Below are 24,827 nucleotides of genomic sequence, written 5' to 3'. Positions count from 1 at the left end.
CTGTGACAAGCCGAGCCCGAGCAGCGGCGCCGTTGCGGAAGAGCCTCCCGCCGATCCCAATGCACCGCAGGTCTGTAAAGCTTGCGTTCCTGTATTTTTTCAGGATTTCCGGAGAGTCCTCCCTTTTCTCCTAGTCTTCTCTGCATGGTGTGAGTTTGGAGTCCTCATCCGTGCTTCCATGTAGTAGCGGGTATTTTCCATTTTTTACTGGTACAGCATTAGTTGAACGTCTTTGGCTATAGCTCTCCCTTGGGCTAGTAGCTTCGTATTTCTTCGTTTTTCCCGGGGTCGTATTTTTTTGAGTTGCACGTTCTTTTCTCTGTGGTTGTCTGAAATAAAGAACGGGCTATCCACCCTCCATGGAGAAGCACTAGCTTCTTCGTTGGTCATAGTTTCAGATTCAGCGGAGAAGTTTCATCTTCAACACTTGTCCTCTATAATTTAGAATGCGTTAGCATTGCTGAAAACACATCCGTAGTCTGTGGAAAGAGAACGGCTGATTATGCATTACAGAGTCGGGGAAAAAAGCACTGACACTTGGTGTTGGAGCTTTTCCCTTCCTGATTAATTTGTTCAGATAGGTTGTACTAGGAACTGTTGTATAAGTTTACACAAACCCGTTCGTTAAAATTGATTTTGTCCCTATTGGATTCAGGAAGAAAATGTGTGTGGAAAATCCCGTTTTCAGTCCTCATTGAAAAAGGAGACTATTGCCTGTTTAGGGAGAGGGCCGCGGGGGGCTGCGGGGGATGCAGTAGTTGGTGTAGTTGGCTTCCTATTTGCATCCTGGTTTGCAGTTCCCTCTGTTTTTCTCTTCATAATCTTTATTTCATGCACAGGTGACAATGTAGAATGATTTTTGGTTCAGATTTTTTTTTCCTCCTCTTTTCACAATGTCTTTGGGAGTTTTAGGAGAGCTCGGGTTTATGGAGAACAGAAAATTTTTGCAATTCTAACAATTTGACATCTGAGATATGAAGGGATCAAATATGAAGGAAATTGGCCAAACGACGGCTTAGGCACTTGATTCAAGGCCATTTGCTCATTTATTAGTGGTCAGCACAGTTTTGAGAGTGAAGATGTACTTTTGTTTTACAGTTCTCTAATTCTTTTCTTGAAAATATACTGTACAAACTTAAAAAAGACTTAGATGAATAGTTTACTAACAAGCTTCAATGCTTTATACATTGATTTCAGAGACAAGGAAATCTTAATTGTGGCTATAGAATGACTTGATTAAAGGTATATGTGCATAAACGAAGTAAACACTAAATTTATTTTAGGAAGGCATACCAAATATTTGAGGTACTTAAAATTGCCTTTGAGAGTTTCAGCTGCATCTGTATTTGTTTCTGTAGTTAAATCCTGTAACAATTAGCACTCTGACTTCAAGAAGCAAGAAATTTATCTGATCCCGCTCGTGTTAATGAATACGATAGCTCTGTTTTTTTGGGATGAGGTATCTTCTCGTTTTCTCTCAGAGAGTGTGTTGTTGAAGATGCTTTTGAACAAAAAGGATAGCATTAACAGTAATCTCAATGGTAAAAAAAAAAAAAAAAAAAAAGGAAAAAGTGTTTTACGTAATATATATTTGACGTCAGCAAATTATTCGTTTGCTGTGCGGTAGAAGCACCACGCTCACGGGATGCCTCTGCCTTCCTCCTGATTGTGATCCCCTGGAGGATGAAAGCAGAGATCATCTGAAGAAAAGTCGAGGCAGGAGATCCTCGGCCACGTCTCCGTGGCGACTATCCCCTCCCCGCGAGTTGTCCCTGTGCAAGGCAGGGCGGGCAGCGCTCGGTGCCTGCAGTGCCGGGAGGAGGCTGCGGGCGCCGCTGTTGACCGAGAGGAGCGAGAAGAAGATCGGAGCGCAGCAGCCCCGCCCGCTGCGGATCCGCTACATCGGTTGCTCACTCCCGGTACAGCCCTGCGGTCCGCGACCATTCCCGCGGTGCTGGTCCATTCTGCAGCCAAGCGGAGGGACCAGCAGGAGCGGCTGAATGTAGAAGCTGAGAGCACTGAGTGGGAACGGGAGTTGGATCGGCAGTGTTGCAGTGCCGGCTGTGCCGCGGCGGAGATGTGCGCGGCGGGGAGGCGCTGGGGCCGGCGGCAGCGAGCTCTGCTCTGGGCCATCCTGCTGACGGCGTGGGAGGCGGCGTGGGGGCAGCTGCGATACTCGGTGCCCGAGGAGATGCCCAAGGGCTCGTTCGTGGGTGACGTGGCCAAGGACCTGGGGCTGCAGCTGCCGGCGATCCAGGACCGTGGCGTCCACATCTTGGACAAAGGTAGGACGCAGTATTTCGCTCTGCACGGGAAGACGGGACATTTAGTGACGGCGGAGAGGATCGACAGAGAGCAGCTGTGCGAGAATATCCAGCAATGCGTGCTGCGCTGTGAGCTGATAGTGGAAGGACAGATGCAGGTTTATGGAGTCGTAGTGGAAGTCATGGACATTAATGACAACACGCCCAGGTTCCGAGAAGCAGAAACAGAGCTGAAAATGAGCGAAATCACAGCCCCGGGGTCGCGGTTTCCACTTGCCAGGGCTCATGACCCCGATACGGGACTGAATTCCCTGCAGAGCTACGAGCTGAGCGGCGACGAGCACTTCTCGCTGGCCGTGCAGGCGGGGCCCGGCAGCGATCAGCGTCCCGAGCTGGTGCTGGCCAAGGCGCTGGACCGGGAGGAGGCGGCATTTCACGAGCTGGTGCTGAGGGCGAGTGACGGCGGCGATCCGGCGCTGACGGGCACGGCTCGGATTCGCGTGACGGTGGTGGATGCGAACGACAACGCGCCCGTGTTCAGCCAGTCGGAGTACACGGTGCGTGTGCCCGAGGACGTGCCTGTGGGCTCTGTGCTCGTCACCGTCACGGCCAGTGACTCCGACGAGGGGCCGAACGCGTACATTAAATACGCGTTAAAAACAATCACCGAGAAAGTCGCGCAAATTTTTCAGCTGGACGGAGGCACGGGAGCCATCATCCTTTTACGGAGCCTGGACTTCGAAGAAGACGATTCCTACGAACTGGAGGTGCAGGCTCAAGATGCTGGAGCCCTTTTCGACACGGCGAAAATTGTCATCACCGTAATAGATGTGAACGACAACGTGCCTGAACTCACAGTGTCGTCGGCGCTGAGTGAGATCTCGGAGGACACTCCGTCGGGTACGGTTGTGGCTTTGCTGCACGTGCAGGACCGAGACTCGGGGCCGAACGGCCAGGTGCGCTGCTCACTTGAAGGCGGCGTCCCTTTCCGGTTAGAGAAGTCATTTGAGGACTACTACCAGGTGGTGACAGCGAGAGAGCTGGACCGAGAGCAGGTGTCGGAGTACAACGTGACGGTGCAGGCGGCCGACGGCGGGTCGCCGCCGCTGCAGAGCAGCGCCGTGCTGTCGCTGCGGGTGCTGGACGTGAACGACAACGCGCCGGTGTTCGCGCAGGAGAGCTACAGCGCGCGTGTGTCGGAGAACAACGCGGCGGGCGCGCTGGTGCTGACGGTGCTTGCGACGGACGCGGACTGGGGGCAGAACGCGCGCGTGCGCTACCGGCTGTGGGAGGGGCGGGTGCGGGGCGCGCCGCTGTCGTCGTACGTGTCGGTGCAGGCGGAGACGGGCGCGCTGTACGCGCTGCGCTCGTTCGACTACGAGGAGGTGCGCGAGCTGGAGCTGTGGGTGCGTGCGGAGGACGGCGGCGCGCCGGCGCTGAGCAGCAACGTGTCGGTGCGGCTGCTGATCGTGGACGAGAACGACAACGCGCCGCAGGTGCTGTACCCGCCGCCACCTCCGCCGGCGCGGGCGGGGTCGGTGTCGGGCGCGGCGTGGTCGGGCGTGGAGCTGGCGCCGCGCTCGTCGGAGCCCGGCGCGCTGGTGGCCAAGGTGGTGGCGGTGGACGCGGACGCGGGTCAGAACGCGTGGCTGTCGTACGAGCTGGCCAAGGCCACGGAGCCGGGGCTGTTCCGCGTGGGGCTGCACAGCGGCGAGGTGCGCACGGCGCGCTTCCCGCTGGCCCGCGACGCGGCGCGCCAGAGCCTGGTGGTGGTGGTGAAGGACCACGGGCGGCCGGCGCTGTCGGCCACGGCCACGCTCACCGTGGTGCTGGCCGAGAGCGTGGCCGAGCTGCTGGCCGAGCTGGGCAGCGCGACCGAGGCGGCGGCGCCGGGCGAGCCGGCCGGCAGCCTGACGCGCTGGCTCGTGCTGGCCGTGGCCGCCGTGTCGTGCCTCTTCCTGGCCTTCCTGCTGCTGCTGCTGGCGCTGCGCCTGCGCCGTTGGCGTCGCCAGCAGCTGCTGGCGGCCAGCAGCGGCGCCTTGCGCGGCGTGCCGGTCTCGCACTTCGTGGGCATCGACGGCGTGCGCGCCTTCCTGCAGTCCTACTCGCACGAGGTGTCGCTCACGGCCGACTCGCGCAAGAGCCAGCTGCGCTTCTCGGGCGCCAGCAGCTGCGACACCCTGCCGGTCCCTGCCCGGCCGCCTCCCGACGAGCCCGCGCCGCTGCTCGGGGCCGAGGACCCTGCTGGCGCTCCACCCGCTGATTCCGCCTGCATCCCGGTGAGTTCCTCGGTCCAGACTGCCTCCGCAAAACTTCTCCGGTGAACTCTTCTGCCCTTTCCCATCTGTGTTCCGTGTCCTGTGTGGAGGTGTTTGCTGATGAGGATAGCAGATATCCGTTCACTGACGCACAGTGTGCTGTTGCCTCTTGCTGGGGAGAGGTGGAGGAGGGATCCGTGCTCAGCCTTTCAGGTTTTCAGGGAGACAGGTGTAGTGAGGCCGATGGTGGGTGCAAGTTCGAGTGGGGCTTTGTGGTTTCTTCAGGCACCAAGTCGTTTCTGTGCCCTGACATTTGTGATACCCATGTTCCTCTCCCTGATAGCTTTTCTGGACGGATGGGTTACATTATTGAAAAATTACCTTTTTTTTCTTTGCTGGTTCAGGTGTCATCCCAACCTTACATGTTCCTAATTTGGGTGCAATTTTCTGTATTTTAATCTCGACAGCTCTGTAATTTTGCTGCTCGTCATTTTTATTATACTTAGCCTTTATGTGGATATGCCCTTCAGCAGGGTATGTCTTTGCATTTGTCTAACCCCGCAGGGGAATGGGCCGGGCCACAGCTTCTCCCTTGATCATGTCTCTCTCCCTGTTACAAAGATGAAGGATCCTCTTGGAAGCCACCCACCAGTGTGTGGCTGCATGTAGAGGTAGAAATACAGGAAGAAATAGCAGGGCTGCTTTGTTGATTTCTTGTCTTTTAAAGTTTAGCTAAGTCAAATGGATCTTGATGTGCCTTGGCTGTACAATAAATGTCACGGCAAGATCCTCGGAGTGTGTGGGAGGGGAAAGATTCGAAGTGCAGAGGAAGTCATAAGGAGAGAGTGATTACCCTATGCAGACATTCACTGACTCACTTTCTCCTGGAGCACTGATCTCTTTTCCTTTTGCAAGTCTGAGGTTTCTTCACAGAAGAGCAGTGAGCAGAGAAATGCACCCTCCTTTATATATAGATGTGAAGTTATCCGTGTGAAGTTGGTGGTGTAAAGAGAAGTGGACAGGGAATCTGTCATGAGTTTGTAAATTAGATGGGTCAAGGAGCACCCTGGACATTGTAAAGGATTGGAGATTTGAGTCCTGGAGTTCTACGGATCTGTTGAAGGACAGAAGGGAATTATTTTCTCATTTATCTTCTCATTAATCACCTTTAGTATCATTCAATGTGATGTCATCCTTCCCAAAATATCTGGCAAGGAGACATGTAATTTCGGCTGTGTGGAAGGCCCTGGGAAGTTGTTTATATGTGTTTGCAGGTCGTCATAATTGTGTAATTTAACAGCTTTATTATGTACTCATGACTAAGGTCATGTGGGAGCTTTGGAAAGAGCAGTCGGTTATTCACTGCTTAGTAAACACCTATATTAATTACCTATTCTTAGTTACATGACCGAGAAGGGTGTGTCGTGATCTCTTCCTTTCCATAGCTGTTAATTCCCTTCCTTGCTCTTTGGTGATCTGAAGGTGGTTCTTTCTCTCTGCACGCGTGTGGAAGATCAGATCTGCTGCATTTGCCTTGCTGTTCTGTACATGCCTTTCATGTTTACAGCTGGAAAGAGAAAGATTTTCATGGACATGGTCTTGCTTGTGCATGTACACGGTGAAAAGTCAAACATTATCCATGGTAAGGAGACATCTGAGCAACTTTTCTTTTGGTGGAGTCTCTTTGCCAGTTTTGAAGATCTGTGGTAACCATGTGAGTCTTGAAGTGTTTGAAGGGATTGTTGGGATTGCTCTGTATGAGGAGGTACTGGTGGAAACATGGCATGTGTTCTGTTGATTCCCGGAATTTAAACCTGGCTTTCTGAAAATAACTCTGTAGTAGATTTTTTTTTTGACATTGAATGGTTTGGACTCAAATGGCCTAGTTTTGGGTTCAGCATTCTTTTACATTACTCATGTCTGATGCTGTCTTTGAGCTGATACTCTGCATACCAGGTCTTTAATAGAGCTGGTAATAACTTATGGCCTTCATAGCATTTTACATTTGTTCAAATTACTGGGAGGAACAGAATAATGTTTGTTGCTATGCTTGGGATCTGAGAAGTTGTGTGTACGGCTTTTCTTTAAACAGAGTTTGTCTGCAGGTGTAACTTTCCTTTTGTGTGGCGTTTGGAGAGGGAAAAGAATTTAATCTGTCCGGAGAAAGGGCCTGTGCAGGAGTGTGAAGTGACTAAAAGAAAGGTGTAAAGATCCAGTTTGCCCCAGCTGTTAGATGAGGCCCCCAGCTGTTCTTCCAAGCTTTTTGGTTTTCATGGTCCAAGACATGGCTGTATTTGGGGTCTGTGGTGAGAGCTCCTGTGTGAGCCTCCTGCATACTTCTTACAAACTAATTTCCTTTGTTGTGTACCTACTACAGTTGATACAATCTAAAATGTGAATCTACGGTTCATGCACTTCTGACGGTTTCTCAGTCTTTTCATGTTTTATTTGGTTGTTTTTTCTTGTGAAGGAGGAAAGCTGGCAGTCCTGCAAACAAAAGCTGGTGAAGCTTATGAGAAGAACAGGAGTTGTTTAGTTTGGAAAAGAGAAGGCTCAGAGAGGACCTCATTGCTCTCTATAACTGCTTTAAATGAGGTTGTAGTAATGTCTGCCATGTCTCAAGTGAAAGGATGAGAGGAAATGGTCTTAAGTTGCCCCATTCAGATCAGATATTTGCAATCTTTTTTCTCTGAAAGAGTGGTCAGGCTTGGAATAACTTGCCCAGTGGTGTGGTGGAGTCACCGTCTCAGGAAATGTTTGAGAGGCATCCAGATGTGGCACTTGGAGATATGGTTTAAGGGTAATTATCGTGATGCTAGTCTGGACTAGATGATCTTGAAGATCTCTTCCAACTTTGATGATTATGTGTGAAACACCAGAAAATGTCTTATAATTGCCAGGGTGGGAGAGCAGTTCTCATCCCTACCTTGAAGGTGGACATCAGCTAAGACAAACACTTCACTAGCTTTGTGTTTCCTGCAAATCAGACTGAATGAAATGCTCTTTTCCCTGTGGCTACAGATACTCTGTGGTCAGGATTTGGATGTTGTCCATGATGCAAAAACAGTCTGTGAATGCAGAGCCAGGAGACTAAAAGGCTGAATTTGAACAAGGGAATCAGTGGGTCAGTGTGTGTTTAGCTGGGCTATGGTTTGGTTTCAGGCCTGGTGCCAAAGTCTGTGCTGTGTGCCAAGGTCTGTGCTGTGTTTCCTTTGATTCTGGTATCCTTCTCCTGAAAGACAAAGCCAATCATCCATTAATAAAGTATTTTCTTGGAAAGCTGTGCAGGTAGAGCCATGATGCTTGTGTAGAATGGCTTATAATTCCTGTATGAAAATGTCATTCTTCATTTGTAACTCCTGGGGACACAGTGAGGTAGAGTGTCTTCATAGCTGCAATTAGACTTTCAGGTCTTTTTTTACTGTAAGGTCTGTGGTCTTTTCATGTGTTTCTGGTCAGTGCTTCTTCTTTTGAAACTATGGCTGTGGTTTCACAGCAAACACCTAATTGAACCACTTAGGACAAAATTTTGTGTCTGAGGAATATGAAGAAAAAGGAGAAAGTGATTCTGTTAGAATTTCTTAGAAGGGTGGGATTGAGGCCTCAGATATTTAATATCTTTGGGAGGTCAAGTAACAGAACAGCTGAGAGCTGATGACTATTTTTTATGATGAACCCCACTACTACACAGTCCAGGGTAAGACTTTAGGGCTGCATTTGCACCTTGAGGCCTCAGTGACTTCCAGGTATTCACAGAGATGAATTCCAATGCCTGCAGTGAAGATCAGTGAAACTGTTGAGTTTCTCTAACTGCCCCTTGTCTTCTAATGCTTCCTTGCCTTGCTTGTCTGATTTATGGTTTTGTTTTTTGAGTCTTGATTTTCTTTGTATGAAGGCTTCTTTGTAATGTTCAGCATTGCTTCATTCAGCAATGCATCCTGTATTAGTGCCTCTTGCTCATGCCAGAGCAGGCGTGAAAGGCAGGAGATGTGAAGGTATCATTGAGTTCTGTTATTGTTGCGATGAACGGGTGTAAATATGACCTCAGTAGTACCTGCATCTCCATGGAACAGTGTGTGTGATAAAAGAGGGCAGCAGATTCCCTCTGAGATGTTAGTTAGATAAGTCATTCTCTGCTGGATGACGCTAATCTTTTAGTTTTGTTATCATTTATGTATTTTAGAATCCTTCAGCTTCTTCTCAGAATGGTGGTGAGCAGACAAATGTACTTCCCTTCTTGACGTGGTCATAGTGCATTATTCCCTCATGTTAAATTTTTCCATGATGTTAAGGGGCAGTAGCAAACCAACAGCTGTGCAGCATTGGAGAGAAGACAGGGGAGCTCTGCATTTGAGGCTGTAGAAGAACAGATGGTGATTTCCTTGCTTGTTGTATGTCATAGAGAACACATGCTTGTGCCTGATGGAGTGCCATGCAACTGGAATCTCTTTTGCTCTGTGTGGCCTACAAAATGTTATTGCACCTGATCTGTACATTTCCATATGTTTCTAACGCTTGTCTTTGCTGTCATGAGCTCAGCCTCAGAGTGTCTGATCTTATATGGAAGGTCACATCAGTCCCAATTGCCCAAGTGCAGGTGCAGTTCCCACACACAACCACGATGTTTACAGCTGTAAAGAGGAAGGGTTTCATAAGGACATGTGTGCTCACCCAGGAACACTTTGTCTGTAGTGTAACAATACAAAAACATCTCTGCTGCAGTTCTCAAAGTGCAGAGTGGTCACCAGCCCAGCCAAGGTTTTCATGAGCAGATCAGGGGCCAGTGGAAGAATGTGGACAGAGAATGTGGACACACAATCTCCCAGAATATGCTTGGTAATCAACTGGAGACTGTTAAATGGATGAAGAACTGGCTGGATAGTCACTTCCAAAGAGTTATTGGCCCAATGTCCAAGAGGAAACCAGTAATGTATGGTGTCTGTACTGGGACCAGCACTATTTAGTATCTTCATAGACAATGGGATCAAGCACACCCTCAGCAAATGTGAAGCTGACACCAGCCTGAGTTAATTAGTGAGAAGGCAGGTATGATGTTTATGAATAAGCTGGATTAGTGGATCCGTGCAAACATAGAAGTTCAAGAAGGCCATGTGCAAGGTCCTTTACATGGGTCAGGGCAACCTTCAGTTTCAATGGAGAGTGGCAGATTGAGAGCAGCCTTGCAGAGAAGTGCTTTGGGTTACTGCTGGATGAGAAATGGGACATGAGCTGGCAGTATCCACTTGCTGCCCAGATTTCATTTAGGATTGCATAACAAGTAGCATGACCGGAAGGAAGATGTAGGTGGTCCTCCCCCTCTACACTTCTTTGACCACACAGATTGCCAAAGAAATGGAACTTCTCTGCCATGAGGAAGCTCTGACAAAACACAGGTCCTTTAGCCTGAGGAAAAAAAAGCTTTGAGTAGAAATTACACTGTCTTTTCAATTTATAAATAATGCTTATGAGAAAGATTGAAAGGGACTTTGTAGGCTTAGATTAGACAAAATGTTTTATGATGAGTGTGGTGAGACACTGGAATGAGGTGCCCAGAAATGTTATGGATGTGTCACCACTGGAAGGTTTCAAGGAAGGCTGGACAGGCCTTTCAGTAACTTGATCTAGTGAAGAATGTCCCTGCCAATGAGTGATGAGTGGATTAACTTATCTTAAAGGATCCGTTCAACCCAGAGCATTCCTTGAGTCTATAAAAGACTGATAGTGACTTTATGTTTCCATCATCAGGCCCTCAAATATAGACATGCAAAAGAATTTGTCCAAACAAGAAACAGAAGAGCAATGATACGCTTGGCATAGAGATAAAAGCATTTGTTTGGACAAAACTGTACCTAAGCTTAATTCGAGTCAGAAGAGGAAAGCAGAATTAAAGATACATGGCAGATTACTCAGAGATTTCCCTGGCTCTAATACAGTTTCCGGTTCCCTCAGTGGTGCCTTGATATCAAGACAAGCTAAGTCCTTTTCTTTATTGTTTTGCCGAGAATATTTCCTTCTGAATGCTCACGGTGACAGAAAAAGATTACTTAAAAACACTAAAGAGCGCACCTCAATTTTAAAGGTATTTGAAATCACGTTAAGTACCTGAGCCCCGCCCAAAGCCGAGCCCCCTTGAGCGCGGCCATCCGGCGGCTGCAGTGGCGTCGCGGCGCCTCCGGGTGCCGCTGTTGGCCGCCGCCGAGCGGCGCTGGAGCCGCCGCCGCCCAAAGCCGCCGCAGCCGCGTCCTGCCCCCGCAGGCTGCTCGCTCGCCCGGCGCCGGCCACAGCGGCAGCGGCACCGACAGAAGCAGCAGCAGCAGCGGCGTCCGAGGCGGCCAGAGCGGCGTGTCTGTGCTGCGGCGGCCCCTTCGCTGTCTGGCGAGAGCGGCTGGAAGGGAGGCAGGACAGCGGCAGGGGGCAGGAGCTTGGCTAGCGCTGCGCAAAGAGAATGGCGGTGAGGCGGCGACAGAGGCGCGGGCCGGGCGGCGGGCGAGCGCTGCTGTGCGCGGTGCTGCTGTGCGTGTGCTGTCGTGCGGCGGCGGAGCGGGTCCGCTACTCCATCGCCGAGGAGCTGGGCAGAGGCTCGCTCGTGGGGCCGCTGGCGCGGGACCTGGGGCTCAGCGCCGACGAGCTGCCGGCGCGCAAGCTGCGGCTGAGCGAGGAGAAGCAATACTTCACGGTGAATGAGGAAAACGGGAACCTGTACGTGAATGAGAGGCTGGACCGGGAGGAGATGTGCGGCGAGTCTGCGACCTGTTCCGTCAGCTTCGAGGCGCTGGTGCACAACCCGCTTAACATTTTTCGCGTCGAGGTGTCCATCGAGGACGTGAATGACAACTCCCCCGCCTTCAGCAAGGCTGTTCTGGACCTCGAAATCGGTGAATTAATCCCTCCCGGTGCTCGTTTTCCTCTGGAGATAGCTCGAGATGAGGACGTGGGCAGCAATTCCCTTCTGACTTACCAGCTCACCAACAATCCGTCCTTCTCACTGTCCATGAAGGAAAAGCCGGGTGGAAAAAAGCAGCCGGAATTAGTGCTAGAGAGAGCGTTGGACCGAGAGAAGCAGAGTTCCTTTGAGCTGATTCTGACAGCGATAGATGGCGGGGATCCCGTGAGGTCCGGGACTGTCCAAGTTCGGGTCAACGTGACAGACGCCAACGACAACCCTCCTGTTTTCAGCAAAAGCGTCTACGAGGCACGAGTACCAGAGAATCTGCCCGTGGGGTCTCTGGTGCTGCGGGCAAGGGCGACAGATGCGGATGCTGGCTCGAACGGGCGAGTGTCTTACTCATTTGGCAGTGTGCCGGACGCCGTCAGAGTGCTGTTTGCTATCGACAGGGAGAGCGGGGAGGTCAGGACGCTGAGTCCCCTCGATTTCGAGGAGAAAAATAAATACATCTTCGGTATGGAGGCGACAGACGGCGGCGGGCTCACTGATCACTGCGAAGTGCAAATAGATATCATCGACGAGAACGACAACGAGCCCGAGATCACGATTTTGTCGCTCTCGAGTCCCGTCCCCGAGGACTCGCCGGTCGGCACCGTGGTGGCCCTGCTGAAAGTGCGGGACAGAGACTCCGGCGAGAACGGTCAGGTGTCGTGCGAGCTGTCGGGCGAGGCGCCGCTGTCGATCGTGGCGTCGTCGGGCGGCTCGTACAAGGTGGTGACGGCGAGCGCGCTGGACCGCGAGCAGGCGTCTGAGCACCGCGTGACGGTGGTGGCGCGGGACCGGGGCAGGCCGGCGCTGTCGAGCCGCACGGAGCTGGTGCTGGAGGTGTCGGACGTGAACGACAACGCGCCGGTGTTCGAGGAGGAGGCGTACAGCGCCTACGTGTGGGAGAACAACGCGGCGGGCGCGCTGGTGCTGCGCGTGCAGGCGCGGGACGCGGACGCGGGCGCCAACGGGCGCGTGAGCTACTGGCTGGCGGGCGGCAGCGCGGGCGCGGCGGGCGCGGCGCCGCTCGTGTCGGTGGAGGCGCGGAGCGGCGCGCTGTACGCGCAGCGCTCGTTCGACTACGAGCAGTGCCGCGAGTTCTTGGTGGCCGTGCGGGCGCAGGACGGCGGCGCGCCGGCGCGCAGCTCCACGGCCACGGTGCGCGTCTTCGTGCTCGACCGCAACGACAACGCGCCGCGGGTACTCTGGCCGGCGGCGCCGGGCCCGGGAGAGGCTCCGGGAGCGGCCCCGACGCCTTTCGAGGTGGTTCCGCGTTCAGCCGAGGCCGGGTACCTGGTGGCGAAGGTGGTGGCGGTGGACGCGGACGCGGGGCGCAACGCGTGGCTGTCGTACGAGCTGGTGCAGGCGTCGGAGCCGGCGCTGTTCCGCGTGGGGCTGCACAGCGGCGAGGTGCGCACGGCGCGCGCCGTGTCCGAGAGGGACGCGGCCAAGCAGCGCGTGGTGGCCGTGGTGAAGGACCACGGGCGGCCGGCGCTGTCGGCCACGGCCACGCTGCACGTGGTGCTGGCCGAGAGCTTGCAGGAGGCGCTGCCGGAGCTGAGCGAGCGGGCGGCGGGCGCCGAGGCGCCGGCGGCCGAGCTGCAGTTCTACCTGGTGCTGGCGCTGGCGCTGCTGTCGGCGCTCTTCCTGCTCAGCGTGGCGCTGGCCGTGCTGGCGCGGCTGCGCCGGGCCGGGCCGCCCGCCGTGCTGCGCTGCCTGGGCGCGCAGCGCTTCTCGGTGGCCGGCGCCGCCTTCCCGGCCGACTTCTGCGAGGGCACCTTGCCCTACTCCTACAACCTGTGCGTGGCGGCGCCGGCGCGCGCCGTGCCCGAGGCCGCTTGGCCGCCGCCGCCACCGGTGCCCATCCTGTCGGCGGAGGAGCTTCTGGGCGGGGATTGCTGCGAGAAGCCAGACCCGAGTAATACCGCCGTTGTGGGAGAGCTGCCCGCCGACCCGGACTCTTCTCAGGTCTGTAAAGTCCCATCCTCCTTCTGTACTTGAGGCTTTCCCAAGGTCTTATGCTTTCCTCTGGTTTTCTCTCGGTGATATCTGTTGGGAACTGTCATGTGTCTCCGTGTAGCGGTGGAAAAGTTTGATTTTTATTTGGCAGCAACTTGAGTTGGAGCTGACATGTTTTGACTATAGTTTTCCATGGAGCTAAAATCTAATAGTTTATCTGTGTTTCCCGGGGTGGTGTTTTAGTGAGTTGCACGTTCCTGTCTTCTTGAAGAACTGAATTAAGGAACGGGCCATTCCCCGTCCATGGAGAGCAGGAAGCACTTGGTTCTTGTTTACAAGTTCTACTTCGGTTATGTCTTCAACACTAGTGTTGTATTAATTAGAATGCGCTAGCAATATTTATAGCAGTTCCTTATTTTGTGGAAGGAGTAAAGCAGATTCTGCATGACGGAGTCAGGGGTGGAAAAAAACCAAAACCACTGACACCTGGCGTTGTAGCTTTTTGCTTCCTGAATGATTTATTCAGAAATGGTGTGCTTGAAATTTGTTTATAATTTTACACAAACACGTTCGTTACAATTTTTTTTTGTCCTTGTTGGATTTACAAAGGAAACGTGTGTGTAAAATTCCGTTCTCCGAACTGAGTGAAAAAAGAGAATGTCGCCCGTTTTGGGGGAGAATGCAGGAGTAGGCACAAGTGGCTTCCGTTTTGCATCCGGCTTGGCAGTTCCCTCTGTTTTGCTCTTCATGATCTTTATTTCTGACCCCGGTGAAAGTGTAGAACGCTTTCTGTTTCCGAGATTTTTTTCTTCTGTCCTCTTTGCATAAAGAGTTTGGGGTTTTTTTGAGAGTTCAGGTATATCGAGAATGGCAAAGTTTTGCAAATCTGACTGTTTATTAGGAGAGATATACGAAGGGATCAAATATCAAGTAGTTTGGCCAGACGGCGGTTTAGGCACTTGAATCAAGCCCATTTGCACATTTATTAATGGTCAGCTCAGTTTCGAGAGCATAGGTGTAATTTTGTTCTACAGTTCTGTAATTCATTTCTTGAAAACATGTCGTACCAACGTGAATTTTAAAGAATTGGATTAATAATATACTAACGAGCTTCAATGCTTTACATCTTGATTTCAAAGAAAAGGAAACCCAGAATGACTTGATTAAATGTGTGTATAAACTAAGAAAATACTAGATTTATTTTAGAAAGAGATATCAAATATTGGAAAACTTAAACTTTTATTTGAGAGTATTAGCATCTGTATTTGAACGTATAATTCAGTCCTGTAACAATTTTCTCCTGTGTCAATGAACCTCATATACGTGGTTTTTCGGGATGCAGGGGTATCATCACATTTTCTCTCTGAGAGCCTGTTGTTGAAGATACTTTTAAAAAAAGGACAAGACTAACAAGAACCTAGAGGATAAAATAAGAAAAATGTTTTTTAATTTACATATATTGACATTAGTAAATCATTCATTTCCCGTCCGGTAGAAGCACCATGCACACGGGTTGCCTCTGCTTTCCTCGCGATCGTGATCCGCTGGACCATCAAAGCAGAGATCGACTGCAAAAAAGCCGATGCAGGTGGTCCCTGCTTCACGGGATCCCATGATCGGTGGCGACTGTCCTCTCCCCGCGAGCTGTCTGTGTGCAAGGCAGAGTGGGCAGCACTCGGCGGCGCTCGGTGCCTGCAGTGCCGGGAGGAGGCTGCGGGCGCCGCTGTTGACCGAGAAGAGCGAGAAGAAGATCAGAGCGCTGCAGCCCCGCCCGCCGAGGATCGGCTCGCTCGGTTGCTCGCTCTCTGTCCGGCCCTGCAGTCCGCGATCATCCCCGCGGCGCTGGTCCATTCTGCAGCCAAGCGGAGGGACAGGCGGCTGCAGCTAAGTGTAGAAGCTGAGTGCATTGTAGAAGCTGAGAGGCAAATCGGTGTGGTTGCCGCGGTGCCGTCAGCGCCCCAGCGGAGATGTGCGCGGCGGGGAGGCGCTGGGGCCGACAGCAGCGAGCTTTGCTCTGGGCCGTCCTGCTGGCGGCGTGGGAGGCGGCGTGGGGACAACTGCGCTACTCGGTGCCCGAGGAGATGCCCAAGGGCTCGTTCGTGGGCGACGTGGCCAAGGATCTGGGACTGCAGCTGCCGGCGCTCAGCCACCACGGCGTCCAAATTTTGGACAAAGGTAGGACTCAGTATTTCGCTCTGCATGGGAAGACGGGACATTTAGTGACGGCGGAGAGGATTGACAGAGAGCAGCTGTGCGAGAATGTGCAGCAGTGCGTGCTGCGCTGTGAGCTGATAGTAGAGGGCGAAATGCAGGTTTACGGAATCGTAGTGGAAATCACGGACATTAATGACAATGCGCCAACCTTCCGAGAGGCAGAAACAGAGCTGAAAATGAGCGAGACGACAGCCCCGGGGTCGCGGTTTCCCCTTCCAGATGCTCACGATCCTGACTCAGGCCGGAATTCCCTGCAGAGCTACGAGCTGAGCGGCGACGAGCACTTCTCGCTGGCCGTGCAGTCAGGTCCCGGAGGCGATCAGCGTCCCGAGCTGGTGCTGGCCAAGGCGCTGGACCGGGAGGAGGCGGCGTTTCACGAGCTGGTGCTGAGGGCGAGTGACGGCGGCGATCCGGCGCTGACGGGCACGGCTCGGATTCGAGTGACGGTGGTGGACGCGAATGACAACGCGCCCGTGTTCAGCCAGTCGGAGTACACTGTGCGTGTGCCCGAGGACGTGCCTGTGGGCTCTGTGCTCGTCACCGTCACGGCCGCGGACGCCGACGATATGCTCTATGGGCATGTCAAATACTCATTGAAGAAAATAACAGAAAAAGCAACGAAAATATTCCATCTGGACTCTGAGACTGGTGCAATCACCCTGTTGCGGAGCCTGGACTTTGAGGAAGGCGACTTCTACGAACTGGAGGTACAGGCACGGGACGGCGGAGGCCTTTCCGACACTGCCAAAGTCATGATTACTGTCACAGACGTAAACGATAATACACCCGGGATTTCGGTGCGATCGGCCATGAGTGAGATTTCTGAGGACGCCCCGTCCGGGACTGTTATAGCTCTGCTACACGTGCAAGACCGAGACTCGGGAGAGAACGGCCAGGTGCGGTGCTCACTCGACGGAGACGTTCCATTTCGCCTGGAGAAGCCTTTTGAGGATTTTTACCGTCTGGTTACGGCGAGAGAGCTGGACCGAGAGCAGGTGTCGGAGTACAACGTGACGGTGCGGGCGGCCGACGGCGGGTCGCCGCCGCTGCAGAGCAGCGCCGTGCTGTCGCTGCGGGTGCTGGACGTGAACGACAACGCGCCGGTGTTCGCGCAGGAGAGCTACAGCGCGCGTGTGGCGGAGAACAACGCGGCGGGCGCGCTGGTGCTGACGGTGCTTGCGACGGACGCGGACTGGGGGCAGAACGCGCGCGTGCGCTACCGGCTGTGGGAGGGGCGGGTGCGGGGCGCGCCGCTGTCGTCGTACGTGTCGGTGCAGGCGGAGACGGGCGCGCTGTACGCGCTGCGCTCGTTCGACTACGAGGAGGTGCGCGAGCTGGGGCTGTGGGTGCGTGCGGAGGACGGCGGCGCGCCGGCGCTGAGCAGCAACGTGTCGGTGCGGCTGCTGATCGTGGACGAGAACGACAACGCGCCGCAGGTGCTGTACCCGCCGGCGCCTCCGCCGGCGCGGGCGGGGTCGGTGTCGGGCGCGGCGTGGTCGGGCGTGGAGCTGGCGCCGCGCTCGTCGGAGCCCGGCGCGCTGGTGGCCAAGGTGGTGGCGGTGGACGCGGACGCGGGTCAGAACGCGTGGCTGTCGTACGAGCTGGCCAAGGCGACGGAGCCGGGGCTGTTCCGCGTGGGGCTGCACAGCGGCGAGGTGCGCACGGCGCGCTTCCCGCTGGCCCGCGACGCGGCGCGCCAGAGCCTGGTGGTGGTGGTGAAGGACCACGGGCGGCCGGCGCTGTCGGCCACGGCCACGCTCAGCGTGGTGCTGGCCGAGAGCGTGGCCGAGCTGCTGGCCGAGCTGGGCAGCGCGGCCGAGGCGGCGGCGCCGGGCGAGCCGGCCGGCAGCCTGACGCGCTGGCTCGTGCTGGCCGTGGCCGCCGTCTCGTGCCTCTTCCTGGCCTTCCTGCTGCTGCTGCTGGCGCTGCGCCTGCGCCGCTGGCGTCGCCAGCAGCTGCTGGCAGCCAGCAGCGGCGCCTTGCGCGGCGTGCCGGTCTCGCACTTCGTGGGCATCGACGGCGTGCGCGCCTTCCTGCAGTCCTACTCGCACGAGGTGTCGCTCACGGCCGACTCGCGCAAGAGCCAGCTGCGCTTCTCGGGCGCCAGCAGCTGCGACACCCTGCCGGTCCCTGCCCGGCCGCCTCCCGACGAGCCCGCTCCGCTGCTCGGGGTCGAGGACCCTGCCGTGTCCCTCCCCGCGGATCCAGCCCTTCCCTCGGTGAGTTTCTCTAGGCACAGTTTCTCTGCGATCGTTTCCCCTGATGATTCCTTGTCTTTTTTTCTTTTTTGCTCGGAAGAAAGCCAAAGCTTCGTTCAGTGACATTCTGAAGTCTGGTGCATCTTACTGTTGGGACATGGATGTATGGTCGGTGTTCAGCCTTCCAGTTAGTTGAGGAGGCCGCAGAAGGGAGACTGCTCCTGGCAGGTGGCTCCTTAGATCAGAGGTTTGGGTAGTTTTGGGTACTCATAAGGTTCTAATTGTTTTCCCCCATCACCTGTGCTTTGTAGATTTTGTGTTCCTGTTAGTATTAGGTCTTCTGAACTGATGTGTGCTTTCATTAAGAAATGGAAGTTTTTATTATTGGCAGGCTCAGGTGTTTTCCCAACAGCCTATGTACTTGAATGGGTTGAGTGTGTCTTGAGAAAAACACGGACAGCTTCCTGTGGAACTTCTGTGCACGTTGTTCTCAGCCTTTTTTGTTCTCCATGATACATAATGGAGGTCAGCAGGAAATGTCTTTGTGTTCATCCACACTTTGGCCTATGTCCCCAGTTGTGGATTGCATCAGGCCACAACTGCTCCTTGATTATGTCTGTCTGCCTTTATGAAGATGAAGGATCCTCCTGAAGGTTGTGAGTGTTTGACAAGCCTGTGAGTGGCATCTGAGGAGAAAACACAGGATGAAATGGCAGCGGTGTGTGTTGTTAATCTCTTGTTTTTTAAGGTAGAGCTATGTCAAAGGGAGCTGGATGAGCCTTGGGTGTATATTATGTAGCATGGCAAGAGAATTGCTTGAGTGGGAAGGAAGACATTCAAGGTGCAGGCAGAGATATGAGGAAGGATAATATTCCCCCTGTGCAGGTATTCACTGACTTTGTCTGTATTGAAGGACTGCTCAGCTTTTCCTTTTATAAAGCCCTTTCACAGAACTTAAGAGAGCAGACAAATGCATCTTCCACAGTACAGAGATTAAAAATAGCTGTGCGAAGCCGGTGGTTTGAAGAAAAATTATCTGGGGAACAGTCTCTTCAGTGTCACACGTTTTTAAGATATATGTATGAAAGAACACCCTGGATGTGAAGGGTTGGAGATTTACGTCCTGTGAGCTGTGCCTGAATGTTTATTGAAAGACTCAAGGTAATGTTTTCCTCCATTCCCTGTCCATTTCCAAACTCTCGTATCAAGCAATGTGAGGTTTTCCAAAATAACTGGCTAGGAGATATGTATTCCAGGTGCATGGAGAGCTCTCACTAAGTATTTGCATGTCATCATAATCGTGTAACTTCAGAGCTTATTTTTGTATTACCAAAGATGCCATATGGAAGCTTTGGGAAGAGCAAGCTGTGTGTTCGGTGCATAGTAAATAATTGAATTAATCACCTATTTTTAGTTGTATAATCTAGAAGAGTGTGCTGAACTCTGCAGGTGTTAACTTCCTGCCTTGCTCTTCTGAAGATCTGAAGATGGGTCATTCATGTTTACAGGTGGAAAGAGAGAGACTTTCATGGGCATGTTTCTTTAAAATGTCTCTGTAAAATATGCTTTTTCTTGTCACATGGATAGGGTGAGAAGTCAAATGTTATGCATGGTAAAGAGATGTTGTGTGAGCAACTTTTCTTTTGGTGGAGTCTCTCAATTCTGAAGATCTGTGATGACCATGTGAAGGGTTTGAGGAGAATTTTGGAGGTTTGGTGTGTGAGGAGGTACTGGTGGAGACATGGCATGTGTTGTGTTGATCCCAGAGTTATTACTGGACTTATGAAAATGAGTCAGGAGGAGTCTTAAGGTGTTACATTTCATGGTTTGGACTCAAATAGCCTCGTTTGGGGTTCCAGATTCTTTTGCATTAAGAGTGGTAATCACATATCTTGTGAGGAGTCCATGTGCTGAAGAATGAAGATGAGGCCTTTGAGCTGATACTCTAATGACTGGGTCTTTGACAGGGCCAGTAATAACTTATGGTCTATATAATATTTTACTTTTGTTTGAATTGTCAGGGGGAACAGAATAATCTTTATGGTGATGCTTGGGATCTGAGAAGCTGTGCACGTAACTTTCCTTTTAGTCATGTCTGTATACAAAATTTGCTTTCCTGTTGGTTGTTTGAACAGAGACAGGCCAGTGCTGGAGATCCCTGTGGAACTCCCTGTTTAAAATGGCTAAGTGAATTGTGTAAAGTTCTATTTGTCCTAGTAATTAGATGACACCCAGAGCTGTTGTTCCAAGCTTTTTCCTTGTCTTACTATCCAAGGAAATGACTGTGTGTGAGGTCCATGTAGGTAGTTCCTGTGTACTAGTTACAGTCTAGTTTTCTTTGTTTTGTACATATTAAAGGTGACGCAATCTGAAATGTGAAGTGATGGTTGATACTCATCTGGCGATTGCCCATTCCTGCCTTGGTTGATTAAGTTTTTTTGATTATTTGTTTGGTTTGGGTTAGGTTTTTTGTTTGTTGTTTGCTTATTTTCTTGTCAAGGAATAAAGTTGTTCTTCATTGTGCTAGGCAGTCTTTCTGACTCTAAAACACATCTTATAATTACCCAGCAGGGAGAGTATTTCTCATCCATACCTTGAAACTGTACATGGAATCCTAGAATCATAGAAACACAGAATCATAGAATTGTTAGGGTTGGAAAGGACCTTAAAAATAATCTCATTCCAACCTCTCACCCATGGGCAGGGACAACTTCCACCAGACCAGGTTGTTCAGAGCCCCATCATGCCTCACCATGGACATTTCAGTAAAGAAATACAGTTCATAAGTATATGTTTCCCTAAGATACTCGTTGTTCTGTGGTCAACATACAGCCAGAATTTTGGTACATGTTGATGGTGAACTGTGGCTAGCACAGGTTTTTCCCATGAGAAATTTTCTTGTGTTTTATAAATGAAGATAAAGTTTGGATGTTATTGGAACAGTGCCCCAGAACTTGGACAGTGCAGGCCTGGCCAATCAGGCCTGGGGGAAGGCTTCTGACTGACCAATCTGGGTGACTTTGAGAACTCTATATATGTGATGAAATCAAAACAATAAAGGTCATTCCTTCTTGCCACTGAGAACTGGTGCCTTCATTACTCTGCTAGCTGCTCAACAGCGACAGTGAACCTAAAGGCTGTGAAAGCAGAGTGAGGAGGGTGAGAGTTCAGTTTTGTGCCAGGAAAATCAGTGGATCAATGTGGGTTTGGCTGAGAAATGGTTTCATTTTATGCTTCGTGCCAGTGCCATTTCTGTTCTGATCCTGGTTTCTCTATCATGAAGCAAAATGAAATTCCTCTGGAAATAAAGTTTTCCACAGTAACTATTCACAAAAAACCCCTATTATTCAGGAGTAGAGAAGCTGATTAATCCTGTGTGAAACCTCCGTTATGCATCCGTAACTTTATGGAACGCTGTGATGTAGAATTTCTTCTGAGTTGTAACTTTCTTTCAGGCCTTTGTTTCCAGGATGGTTGCAGTTCATTTTCACAATTCTGCTCAGTTCTATTAAATTTGAAACCGTGACTGTGGTTTTTAAGGTTTTACCAGGGCCTGTGATGACAGGACAGTCGACAACCACTTTTAACTGCGACATGGAGGGGTTTGATTAGGAGAAAGATTGAAAGTGTGGGTGGTGAGAAAATGTAACATAATGCCCAGGGATGTTATGGATATGCTTCCAACATTCAAGTCTAACAGAAAGTATTCCTGCTCATGGCAGAGGTGTGGATCCAATGACTTTTAGAGAACCCTTCCAAATAAAAGCATTGGTTGGACCTATGAAGAACTGCACTTTTCCATTGTCAGGCCCTAAGATATGGAAATGCAGATAAATTAACTTCCATGAATCAGAAAGAAGAGAGTACATTTATATCTGCTACCTTAAGATAGAGATTGTTTCTTCTGCTTTAGGCTTGTCTATATGTCAGGTCAAGTCATGCCAAGTAATGAAAGAAGAATTCAACATACATTACATAGTGTGAAAAAGCTCTTGAATTCTTCCCTACAATATCGTTTATTGCTGTTAGAGGTGTGCCATGGTTTTATTAAGAGCAGCTGAATTCCACTATTTACTTTCCTTACTTTACTTATTTACTTGTTCTTGGCATTATTTACAAATGCCGAGAATATTTGCTTCTGATTATTCAATAAGATTCAAAACGATGCGCTCAGAGAACCTGAAAGCGGATCTGATATACAAAGGCTTTTGGAGTAGTATTAAGCAAGAGCTTCTGAGCTTGATGATTGACGTCTAAAAGAGACCCCCTAGCCGGTGCAGCCGCAGAGCCCCGCCCAAAGCCGAGCCCCCTTGAGCGCGGCCATCCGGCGGCTGCAGTGGCGTCGCGGCGCCTCCGGGTGCCGCTGTTGGCCGCCGCCGAGCGGCGCTGGAGCCGCCGCCGCCCAAAGCCGCCGCAGCCGCGTCCTGCCCCCGCAGGCTGCTCGCTCGCCCGGCGCCGGCCACAGCGGCAGCGGCACCGACAGCAGCAGCAGCGGCGTCCGAGGCGGCCAGAGCGGCGTGTCTGTGCTGCGGCGGCCCCTGCGCTGTCTGGCGAGAGCGGCTGGAAGGGCGACAGGGCAGCGGCAGGAGGCAGGAGCTTGGCGAGCTCTGCGCCAAGAGAATGGCGGTGAGGCGGCGGCAGAGGCGCGGGCCGGGCGGCGGGCGAGCGCTGCTGTGCGCGGTGCTGCTGTGCGTGTGCTGCGGGGCGGCGGCGGAGCGGGTCCGCTACTCCATCGCCGAGGAGCTGGGCAGAGGCTCGCTCGTGGGGCCGCTGGCGCGGGACCTGGGGCTCAGCGCCGACGAGCTGCCGGCGCGCAAGCTGCGGCTGAGCGAGGAGAAGCAATACTTCACGGTGAATGAGGAAAACGGGAACTTGTACGTGAACGAGAGGCTGGACCGGGAGGAGATGTGTGGCGAGTCGGTGTCCTGTTCCGTCAGTTTCGAGGCGCTGGTGCACAACCCGCTTAACATTTTCCATGTGGAGGTGTCCATCGAGGACGTGAATGACAACTCCCCGGCCTTCAGCAAGGCTGCTCTGGAGCTCGAGATCGGTGAATGGATCCCCCCCGGTGCCCGTTTTCCACTGGAGATAGCTCGAGATGAGGACGCAGGAAGCAACTCGCTGCTGACTTACCAGCTCACTAGCAACCCGTCCTTCTCACTGTCCATGAAGGAAAAGCCGGGTGGAAAAAAGCAGCCGGAATTAGTGCTAGAGAGAGCGTTGGACCGAGAGAAGCAGAGCTCCTTTGATCTGATTCTGACAGCGGTAGATGGCGGGGACCCTGCGAGGTCCGGGACTGTCCAGGTTCACGTCAACGTGACGGACGCCAACGACAACCCACCCGTGTTCAGCAAAAGTGTCTACGAAGCGCAAGTAGCAGAGAATCTGCCCGTGGGGTCGCTGGTGCTGCGTGTGCAGGCGACAGACGCAGATGCGGGCTCGAACGGGCGAGTGTCTTACTCATTTGGCAGTGTGCCGGACGCCGTAAGAGGGTTGTTTGCTATCGACAGCGAGAGCGGGGAGGTCAGGACGCTGACTCCTCTCGATTTCGAGGAGAAAAATAAATACGTCTTCGATTTGGAGGCGACAGACGGCGGCGGGTTCACTGATCACTGCGAAGTGCAAATAAATATCATGGACGAGAACGACAACTCGCCTGAGATCACGATTTTGTCGCTGTCGAGCCCCGTGCCCGAGGACTCGCCGGTCGGCACCGTAGTAGCCCTGCTGAAAGTGCGGGACAGAGACTCGGGCGAAAACGGTCAGGTGTCGTGCGAGCTGTCGGGAGAGGCGCCGCTGTCGATCGTGGCGTCGTCGGGCGGCTCGTACAAGGTGGTGACGGCGAGCGCGCTGGACCGCGAGCAGGCGTCCGAGCACGGCGTGACGGTGGTGGCGCGGGACCGGGGCAGGCCGGCGCTGTCGAGCCGCACGGAGCTGGTGCTGGAGGTGTCGGACGTGAACGACAACGCGCCGGTGTTCGAGGAGGAGGCGTACAGCGCCTACGTGTGGGAGAACAACGCGGCGGGCGCGCTGGTGCTGCGCGTGCAGGCGCGGGACGCGGACGCGGGCGCCAACGGGCGCGTGAGCTACTGGCTGGCGGGCGGCAGCGCGGGCGCGGCGGGCGCGGCGCCGCTCGTGTCGGTGGAGGCGCGGAGCGGCGCGCTGTACGCGCAGCGCTCGTTCGACTACGAGCAGTGCCGCGAGTTCTTGGTGGCCGTGCGGGCGCAGGACGGCGGCGCGCCGGCGCGCAGCTCCACGGCCACGGTGCGCGTCTTCGTGCTCGACCGCAACGACAACGCGCCGCGGGTGCTCTGGCCGGCGGCGCCGGGCCCGGGAGAGGCCCCGGGAGCGGCCCCGACGCCATTCGAGGTGGTTCCGCGTTCAGCCGAGGCCGGGTACCTGGTGGCGAAGGTGGTGGCGGTGGACGCGGACGCGGGGCGCAACGCGTGGCTGTCGTACGAGCTGGTGCAGGCGTCGGAGCCGGCGCTGTTCCGCGTGGGGCTGCACAGCGGCGAGGTGCGCACGGCGCGCGCCGTGTCCGAGAGGGACGCGGCCAAGCAGCGCGTGGTGGCCGTGGTGAAGGACCACGGGCAGCCGGCGCTGTCGGCCACGGCCACGCTGCACGTGGTGCTGGCCGAGAGCTTGCAGGAGGCGCTGCCGGAGCTGAGCGAGCGGGCGGCGGGCGCCGAGGCGCCGGCGGCCGAGCTGCAGTTCTACCTGGTGCTGGCGCTGGCGCTGCTGTCGGCGCTCTTCCTGCTCAGCGTGGCGCTGGCCGTGCTGGCGCGGCTGCGCCGGGCCGGGCCGCCCGCCGTGCTGCGCTGCCTGGGCGCGCAGCGCTTCTCGGTGGCCGGCGCCGCCTTCCCGGCCGACTTCTGCGAGGGCACCTTGCCCTACTCCTACAACCTGTGCGTGGCGGCGCCGGCGCGCGCCGTGCCCGAGGCCGCTTGGCCGCCGCTGCCGCCGGTGCCCATCCTGTCTGCGGAGGAGCTTCTGGGCGGGGATT

General features: G+C 53.7%; 4 pseudogenes; all 4 read left to right on the top strand.

Annotated features, from left to right (window-relative positions):
- Window positions 1–54: 54 nt before the first annotated feature.
- LOC146423337 (protocadherin gamma-A5 pseudogene) lies at window positions 55–4,600 on the top strand (annotated as a pseudogene).
- A 6,367-nt stretch (window positions 4,601–10,967) lies between these two features.
- LOC146423336 (protocadherin gamma-B5 pseudogene) lies at window positions 10,968–13,539 on the top strand (annotated as a pseudogene).
- A 1,840-nt stretch (window positions 13,540–15,379) lies between these two features.
- On the top strand, window positions 15,380–18,180 carry LOC146423335 (protocadherin gamma-A2 pseudogene; annotated as a pseudogene).
- Window positions 18,181–22,319: 4,139 nt separating this feature from the next.
- On the top strand, window positions 22,320–24,818 carry LOC146423334 (protocadherin gamma-B5 pseudogene; annotated as a pseudogene).
- Window positions 24,819–24,827: the final 9 nt, after the last annotated feature.

The sequence above is a fragment of the Lichenostomus cassidix genome, unplaced genomic scaffold (assembly GCF_008360975.1).
Source record: "Lichenostomus cassidix isolate B80296 unplaced genomic scaffold, HeHo_3.0 HiC_scaffold_783, whole genome shotgun sequence".
Lineage (NCBI taxonomy): Eukaryota > Metazoa > Chordata > Aves > Passeriformes > Meliphagidae > Lichenostomus > Lichenostomus cassidix.
Note: the sequence above shows the minus strand (reverse complement) of the source record. Positions and strands in the feature narration are given on the sequence as shown.